This window comes from Mustela nigripes, chromosome X, assembly GCF_022355385.1.
Source record: "Mustela nigripes isolate SB6536 chromosome X, MUSNIG.SB6536, whole genome shotgun sequence".
Taxonomy (NCBI): Eukaryota; Metazoa; Chordata; class Mammalia; order Carnivora; family Mustelidae; genus Mustela; species Mustela nigripes.
This window is the reverse complement of record NC_081575.1, coordinates 58,187,107-58,196,297: the sequence shown is the minus strand read 5'-3', so window position 1 is coordinate 58,196,297 and position 9,191 is coordinate 58,187,107.

The window sequence follows — 9,191 nt, the reverse complement described above, 5'->3', positions numbered from 1 at the left end:
CAAATGTTTATAGCAGCAATATCCACAATAGCCAAACTATGGAAAGAACCTAGATGCCCATCAACAGATGAATAGATACAGAAGAAGTGGTATATACATACAATGGAATACTATGCAGCCATCAAAAGAAATGAAATCTTGCCATTTGTGACAGTGTGGATGGAACTAGAAGGTATTATGCTTAGCTAAATAAGTCAATTGGAGAAAGACAACTATTATATAATCTCCCTGATATGAGGAAGTGGAGATGCAACATGGGTGGCTTGGGGCGGTAGGAAAAAAATAAATGAAAGAAGATGGGATCAGGAGGGAGATAAACCATAAGAGACTCTTAATGTCACAAAACAAACTGGTGGGGGGCCAGGGGGAGGGGGGAGGGAGAGGTTGGTGGGGTTATGGACATTGCGGAGGGTATGTGCCATGGTGAATGCTGTGAAGTGTGTCAATCTGGCAATTCACAGACCTGTAACCTTAGGGCTAATAATAAGTTATATGTTTATAAACAAAAAATTAAAAAAAAAACATTTTGGGGGTGCCCAAAAAATGGTTTCACTTATTTGTGGAATATAAGGAATATCATAGAGGATGTTAGGAGGAGGAAGGGAAAAATGAAAGGGTGGAAATCAGAGAGGCAGACAAGCCATGAGAGACTGTAGACTGTAGGACACAAACTGAGGGTTTTCAAGGGGAGGGGACATGGGTTAACCTGGTGATGGATATTAAGGGGGTCATGTATTGCATGGAGCCCTGGGTGTTATACATAAATAATGAATCATGTAACATTACCTCAAAAACTAATGATATACTGTATGGTGACTAACATAACATTAAAAAGAAAAAGAATGGTTACAGATTATAAAAAAAAAATCAATCAATCTTCAAGTAAAAAACAAAATTCCTAAATATTAAAAAAAATAAAGTGGCCTCACTCATTAAATCAGTCCTTGGGAGGCTAACCTATTGCAAACACAAATTCTTTGCACAGTCAGTTATGTCAACAAGTCTTAGACTAATGCAAGGAAGGTCACTTCAGGTTTTTGAGTTATAGCAGAAAGAAATAGCTAGAAGTAGCAACCATATATTTCCCTTTCTGATACCAGGTAAGAGGTATTTCCTAGACTGATGCACATAGTTTTCCATTTGACATAAACAAATAAGTAATCCTTTTGGCCATGTCAAAGAAATACCAACCCTATGTTTTCATTTTAACACACTTTTGTCAATATATAATAGGATAAACTGATCCACTTAAATATTTACCTCTGCCAAAAAACTCAACAGGCTGAAGAAGATCCTGCAATGTCAGATAGGAAAGAGTATCAACAGCAAAGAACAGCACTTTAACTAATATACTGTTATATATCAATCATATTTTAAGAAAAAATATCACTTTATGTTAGATTTCTTTGTTAAAGGTTTTTGGTTTTACATAACTGGTCTGAATAGGGACACCTAATTTCAGATTGGGCATTATTTTTAGCTAGGGAGGTTTTAAGAATTCTCTATTTTGATTCATTCCAATTATTTAAACAACAGATTTGATACTATATTTTCCTGGAGAGGTAATTTTAAAAACATAGACATCAGGGCATCAAGCAAATATTCAAATTCAAAAGTAGATTATTGTTAGATTAAGAAGTTGCTTTTCAAATTAAAGTCTTAATGTTTCCATAGCTTTCACTTAAGGTTTCTATTGCCATTGTCAGTGTTACAGTCAATATCTAAGGCATTGTTATATTCCCTATAATTGAGCTTAATCAGAGGTCTCTTTTTTCTTGTTTTGAATATTAAATGGTAAGTCTCATCTATCTAAAAAGAAAAATAACATGTGTTTCCTCAAATTATTCAAAAACTGACAGTTTAGGGGCTTCAGGAAGATGGCAATAAAGTAGGAGGACACTAGGAATGTTTCATCCCATGAATAGAGCTAGTTAACTATCAAATAATTGTTAATACCTCAGAAATCACCCTGAAGACTGGCAGAACAAACTCCACAACTAAATGAAGAGAATAGGCCACAATAAATAAAGTACAAAGAGCAGATATGTGGTTTAGGGAGAAATAATTCATGGGTACAATGGGAGGGAGTGTGCCATTGTCATGGAAAAAGGCAAGAGAGAAAACCACATAAGGGAAACTATGAGGAGTACAGCTCCCCAAAGCCCTTGACTGGGAAAAATTGTGAGTTGGACTTTCATTAGTTTTTGCAACCAGTGATGCTTAAAACCTGGAGTTTTAAATGTAGGCAGGCTTGGCTGGGATAGGGACTTGAGGATACTGTTCTGCTTTCAAACACAGTCAAAAATAGAACAAAATAATGGGAGAAGAGAGAAGGAAGGAAGGGAGGAAGGAAGGAAGGAAAGAAGAAAGAAAAACAAAAGAAACAGCCATTTAAAGAATGCCTGAGGCACACAAGGGGAAAAGTATTTGCTCTTCAAGGACCATGTCCCTCTAAGCCAGCATTCACTGAAACTCATCTCTAGGAACAAGGAAGGTGGTTAATACCATTTCTCTGTCCTACTCCTCAGCATAAACACAGAGCCACCTGTTAGAGAAGAGACAAAACAGCCACTGGCTGCCTAACTTCATTACGCGAAGCTCCATACCCCTGCAGTATGGCAGGATTGTGTTTCTCAGTCAAACTTGCCTCAGTACCAACATGGGAGACCCCTTCCCAAGAAGACAAGGAGAAATGCCTTCATACACAATGTCCTCAGACCAGAGGCTTCTGAAGAGATTTCATATCTAGGTGTAAATAGTATATGGTCTCATTTAACAAGCTGGCCAAAGCACATCTAGTTAAAACTTGCCACATTCTGACAAAAGACCAAACATGGCCCATTGCAGGCAAGGAGAACTTATACAGATGACTGGCCTGAAGGATAAATAGCCAAAACATAATAGCAGAGTGTATGCAGCACACACCAGAGACACACCCTGAAGTGCCAGGCCCTGAATAGTACATGACCTCTTCTTCATAAAGCCAACACTTGCAGGAGCAGGAAACATAATGGGATCTTCTAAAAACACAGAAGAAGGCAAAGACTTAGACAGAATGCCAAGATGGAGGAATTTATCCCAAGCAAAAGAACAAGATAAGGTCATGGTCAGAAATCTAAGTGAGGGGCACCTGAGTGGCTCAGTGGGTTAAGCCTCTGCCTTGGGCTCAGGTCATGGTCTCAGGGTCCTGGGATCGGGCTCTCTGCTCAGTGGGGAAACTGCTTCCTCTCTCTCTGTCTGCTTGTCTGCCTGCTTGTGATCTCTGTCTGTCAAATAAATAAACAAAAAAATAAAAAAAAGAAATCTAAGTGAAACTAGATTTCTAAATCTAGTGAAATCTAAGTGATATAAGTAACATTCTTGATGGATAATTTAAAGCAACAATCATAAGGATACTCACTAGGCATGAGAAAAGAATGGAAAACTTCAGGGAGGTCCTTAATACATAAATAAAAGACTTCAGAAAGAATCAATCAGACATGAAGAATGCAATAGCTGATATTGTAACCAGGCTTGATGCAATGAACACAAAGCTAGAAGAAACAGGGAAGCAGATAAATGATATGCAACACAGAATAATGGAAAACAGTAAAACTGAAAAAGAAAAAGAAAAAGAAAAAGAATAATTGTGAAACTCAAGGATACACACAAGGAACTCAGTGACACCACAAAATGCAATAAAATTTGTATTATAAGATCCCCAGAAAAAGAAGAGAGACAAAACAGGGCATAAAATTTATTTGAGGAAATAATAGCTAAAAACTTCTCTAGTCTGGGGAAGGAAACAGACATTCAGATTCAGAAGGCACCTAGAATCTCTATTAGAATCAGCGAAAGCAAAATAAGTCAGTCAGAGATAGGCAAATATCGGATGATTTCACTGACAAGTGGAATGTAAGAAATAAAACAGATGAACACAGGGGAAGCGAAGGAAAAATAAAATAAGATGAAATCAGATAGGGAGACAGGCCATAAGAGCATCTTAACTATAGGGAACAAACAAGTTTGCTGGAGGGGCAGTGGGTAGGGGGATGGGATATCTCAGTGATGGGAATTAAGGAGGGCACTTGATGTAATGAAGACTGGGTGTTATATGCAACTGATGAATCACTAAATTCTATCTCTGAAAATAATAAAACTATATGTTAATTAAACTGAATTTAAATAAAAAATTAAAAATCAACAAAAGCAGGCCAAACCCAAGATATATTGTAATTATATTTGCAAAATGCAATTATGAAGAAAAAATCTTAAGAACAGCAAAACAAAATAAGTTCTTAACCTACAAGGGAAAACCCATAAGCCTAGCTGCAGATTTCTCAGCAGAAATGTGGCAAGTCAGAAGAGAGTGGCATGACATTCACAGTGCTGAATAGGGAAAATCTGCAGCCAGGAATACTCTAACCAGCAAGGATATTATTCAGAATAGAAGGAGAAATAAAGAATTTCTTAGAGAAGCAAAAACTGAAGTAGTGTGTAAACTCTAAACCAACTCTGTAAACAATATTAAAGGGAAGTGTTTGAGAGGGAAGGAAAGACCAAAAGTGACAAAGAAAGGAAAGGAACAGAGAAAATCTCCATAAAATGAAAAAAAAAAAACAAGTAATGAAATGACACTAAATACATATCTATCAATAATTATTCTGAACATAAATGGACTTAACTTTCCAATCAAAAGACATTGGGTGTCAGCATTGATTAAAAACCAAAACCAAAACCAAACCAAACCAAACAAGACATTCCTATATGTTGCCCATGAAAGATATTTATTTATTTATTTATTTATTTATTTATTTATTTATTATTTGCTTGTTTATATTATGTTATGCTAGTCACCACAGTGTGCATCATTAGTTGTTTTTTTATGATTTATTTATTTATTTGACAGACAGAGATCACAAGTAGGCAGAGAGGCAGGCAGAGAGAGAGGAAGGGAAGCAGGCTCCCCACTGAGCAGAGAGCCTGATGCGGGGCTCGATCCCAGGACCCTGGGATCATGACCTGAGCTGAAGGCAGAGGCTTTACCTCACTGAGCCACCCAGGCACCCCATTAGTTGTTTTTTTTTTTTTAAGATTTTATTTATTTGACAGAGAGAGATCACAAGTGGACAGAGAGGCAAGCAGAGAGAGAGGAGGAAGCAGGCTCCCCGCAGAGCAGAAAGCCTGATGTGGGACTCGATCCCAGGACCCTGAGATCATGACCCAAGCGGAAAGCAGAGGCATAACCCACTGAGCCACCCCAGTGCCCCGCATCATTAGCTTTTGATGTAGTGTTCCATGATTCATTGTTTGAAAGACATATTTTAGACCTAAAGACACCTACAACTGAAAGTGAGGGAATTAGAAACATTTATTACACAAATGCAGTTAAGAAAAAGCCAGAGTAGCAATACTTATATTGGCCAAACTAGACTTTAAAACAAAGATTGCAGAAGAGATGAAGAATGGCACTATATCATCATAAAGGGAACAGTACAAAAGAAGATTTAACAATTTTAAGTATTATGCTCCTAACATGGGAACACCCAAATATATATAACAATAACAAACATAAAGGAACTCACTGATAATAATACAATAATAATAGGAGATTTTATCATTTCACTTACATCAGTAAACAGACTAAGCAGAAAATCAGCAAGAACACAATGGCTCTGAGTGGCACAATGGATCAGATGGGTTTAACAGATATACTCAGAAAATACCATCCTAAAACAGCACGATACACATTCTTTTCAAGTGCACATGGGACATTGTCCAGAATAGATAAATACTAGGTCACAAATCAGACTTCAAAAAGCACAAAAAGAATGAGGTCATAACGTGTATATAATCTGACCATAATGCTATGAAACTTGAAGTCAACCACAAGAAAAATGGTAGAAAGGTGAGAAATATGTAGAGAAAAATGTTTAAAGACGAGGTAAAACAACATGCTACTAAAAAGTCAATGGGTCAACAAGAAAGTGAAAGAAGAAATTTAAAAATATATGTAAACAAGTGAATATGAAAACATGACAGTCCAAAACCTTTGGAATTCAGCAAAACCATTGTTAAAAGGGAACATATACAACATCGTAGATGTAGCAATAAAACGATAAGCCAAACCAAAACCAGCAGAAGGAAGGAAATAATAATATTACAGCAGAAATAAATGATATAGAAGATTTTTAAAAAACAATATAACAGATCAATGAAAACAGGAGCTTGTTCTTTGAAAAAAAAAATAATGAACTTGATAAACTCCTAGCCAGACTTATCGAAAAGATAAGAGAAAGGACCCACTCTCAACATTTTTACTAAACATAGTTTCTGAAATCTTAGCCAGAGCAGACAACAAAGATATAAAAGATATCCACATCAGTACTGAAGAAGTAAAACTGTCACTACTTGCAGATGATGTGATACTCTATATTGAAAACCTGAAAGACTCCCCCAAAAAAGTGCTAGAACTGATAAACAGATTCATTAAATTTATAGTATACAAAATAGGTGTAAAGAAATCTATTGAATATTTATACACCAATAATGAAAGATAGCAGAAAGATAAATTAATAAAGCTATCCCATTTACAATTGTCCCTAAGTAATAAGAGATCTAGAACTAAGTCTAACCAAAGTGAAAGAAGTGTATTCTGGAAAGCATAAAAATCTGATGAAAGAAGTTGAATACAACACAAAGAAATGGAAATATACTATAAACTCATGAACTGGAAGAATGAATAGTGTTAAAATGGCTATCCTTACCAATGAATCTACACATTTAAGGCAGTCTTTATCAAAATGCCAAGAGCATTCTTCCCAGAGCTAGAAGAAACAATCCTAAAATTAGTGTGGAATCACAAAAGACCCTGAATGGACAAACCAACCTTGAAAAAGAAAAGCACAGTTGGAGGCATTACAAATCCAGACTTCAAGTTACATTAAAAAGCTATTAATTGGGGCACCTGGGTGGCTCAGTGGGTTAAAGCCTCTGCCTTCAACTCAGGTCATGACCTCAGGGTCCTGGGATCAAGCCCCGCATTGGGCTCTCTGCTCAGCGGGGAGCCTGCTTCTCCCTCTCTCTCTGCCTGCCTCTCTGCCTACTTGTGATCTCTCTCTCTGTCGAGTGGATAGATAGAATCTTGTCGCTCTCGGCCCGCAAGAACGACCCGCAGACGAGGTGAGTGGCAAGCTTCTTTTATTACTTCTTTAATGGCGGCCCCCCGAACCAAGCATTTACAGCAGTATATATTCACGTGTGTACGCCCCCCTTCCTGCCCAATCAGAATGCCGTGCATGCAGTGCCCTCGTGCGCTCTTATGTAACCGTGCAGGATTCTTTTGTTCTCTAGCAGTGATCATGCATATATCTTTTGGCTTCTAGTGCTGTTCACGCGCCGGCCATGAGCGCGCCCACATCCTCCTAAACCAATCACTCTCAGTTCCTCTATCTTCAGGCACTCCCATCTACGTGACTCCTTGCATCTGCTGGATGGCTCTCCACAGAATCTTAAAAAAAAAAACTGTATTAATTAAAACAGTATGGTATTTGCACAAAAATAGACACATAGATCAGTAGAATAGAATTTTAAAAATCCAGAAATAAACCCACAATTATATGCTCAATTAATCTTCCACAAAGCATGAAAGAATATCCAATTGGAAAAGGAAAATAACTTCAGTGAACAGTGTGGAAAAAACCGGGACAGCAATAGGAAAAAAAAAAAAAAAAAGACACTGGAACTCTTTATTACACCTCACACAAAAATAAATTCACAATGGATTAAAGACATAAATTTGAGACATTAACCCTTAAAAATCATGTAAAGAGCAGAGGCCACAATTTCTCTGACATAAGCTATAGCAAGATGTTTTTACCATGAGTCTTTATTCAAAAGCCTGTTAGTTAAGATACAGTTTAATATTAGTTTATGTGTACAATATAGTAATTCAATGATTTATACACACCTGGTGCTCATCACAATAAGCACACTCCTCAATCCCCATCACCTATCAGTTTGTTATATATTGTTAAGTATTTGTTTCTTGGGTTTTTTGTTTCTCTCTCTTTTTCCCCATTAACCCATTTATTTTGCTTCTTCAATTCTACATATGACTGAAATAATATGTTATTTGTCATTCATTGACTGAATTATTTTGTGTAGCCAAATGCTCTCTAGCTCCATCCTTGTCATTGCCAATGGCAAGATTTCATTCCACTTTATGACACCACCACTTCTTTTTTTTTAAGAATTTTATTTATTTGACAGAGAGAGATCACAAGTAGGCAGAGAGGCAGGCAGAGAGAGGAGGAAGCAGGCTCCCTGCTGAGCAGAGAGCCCGATGCGGGACTCGATCCCAGGACCCTGAGATCATGACCTGAGCAGAAGGCAGAGGCTTTAACCCACTGAGCCACCCAGGCGCCCCTGACACCACCACTTCTTTATGCATTCGTCAGACAATGGACGTGTGGGCTATTTCCATATTCTGGCTTTTGTAGATAATGCTGCTATAAACATTGGGGAGCAAGTATCCCTTTGAATTAGTATTTTTGTATTCTTTGGGTAAATATCGAGGAGTGCAATTGTGGGATTGTAGAGTACTTCTATTTTTCACTTTTTGAGGAACTTCCATTCTGTTATCCCCACTGGCTGCACCAGCTTGCATTCCCACCAATAGTGCAAGAGTATTCCTTTTGTCTACATCCTCACCAATACCTGTTCCTTCTTATGTTATTTATTTTAGACATTGTCACAGGTATGAGGTGATATATCACTGTAATTTCTTTTTTAAGGAGATTTATTTATTGGAGAGACAGAGAGTTTGAGTAAGGTCAAGGGAGCAGAGGGAGAAGCAAACATCCTGTTGAAAAGGGACCCCAATGCAGGATGTGAGCCTGATGCAGGCTCGATTCCAGACCCCTGGGATCAGGACCTGAGCTGAAGACAGATGCTTAACTGATTGAGTCACCCCTCATTGTAATTTCAATTTGTGTATACTTGATGTTAAGTGATGCTGAGAAACTTCAACTTGCCTGTTGTCCATCTGTTTGTCTTCTTTGGAGAAGACATGTTTTCTTTTTTTTTGTTTTCTTATTTTTTTCATATTTTTTTTTGTTTTTATATTATGTTTTGGGGGATTGAGTTTTATAATTTATTTATATATTTTGGATACTAACCCTTTATCAGATATGTCATTTGCAAATATCTTC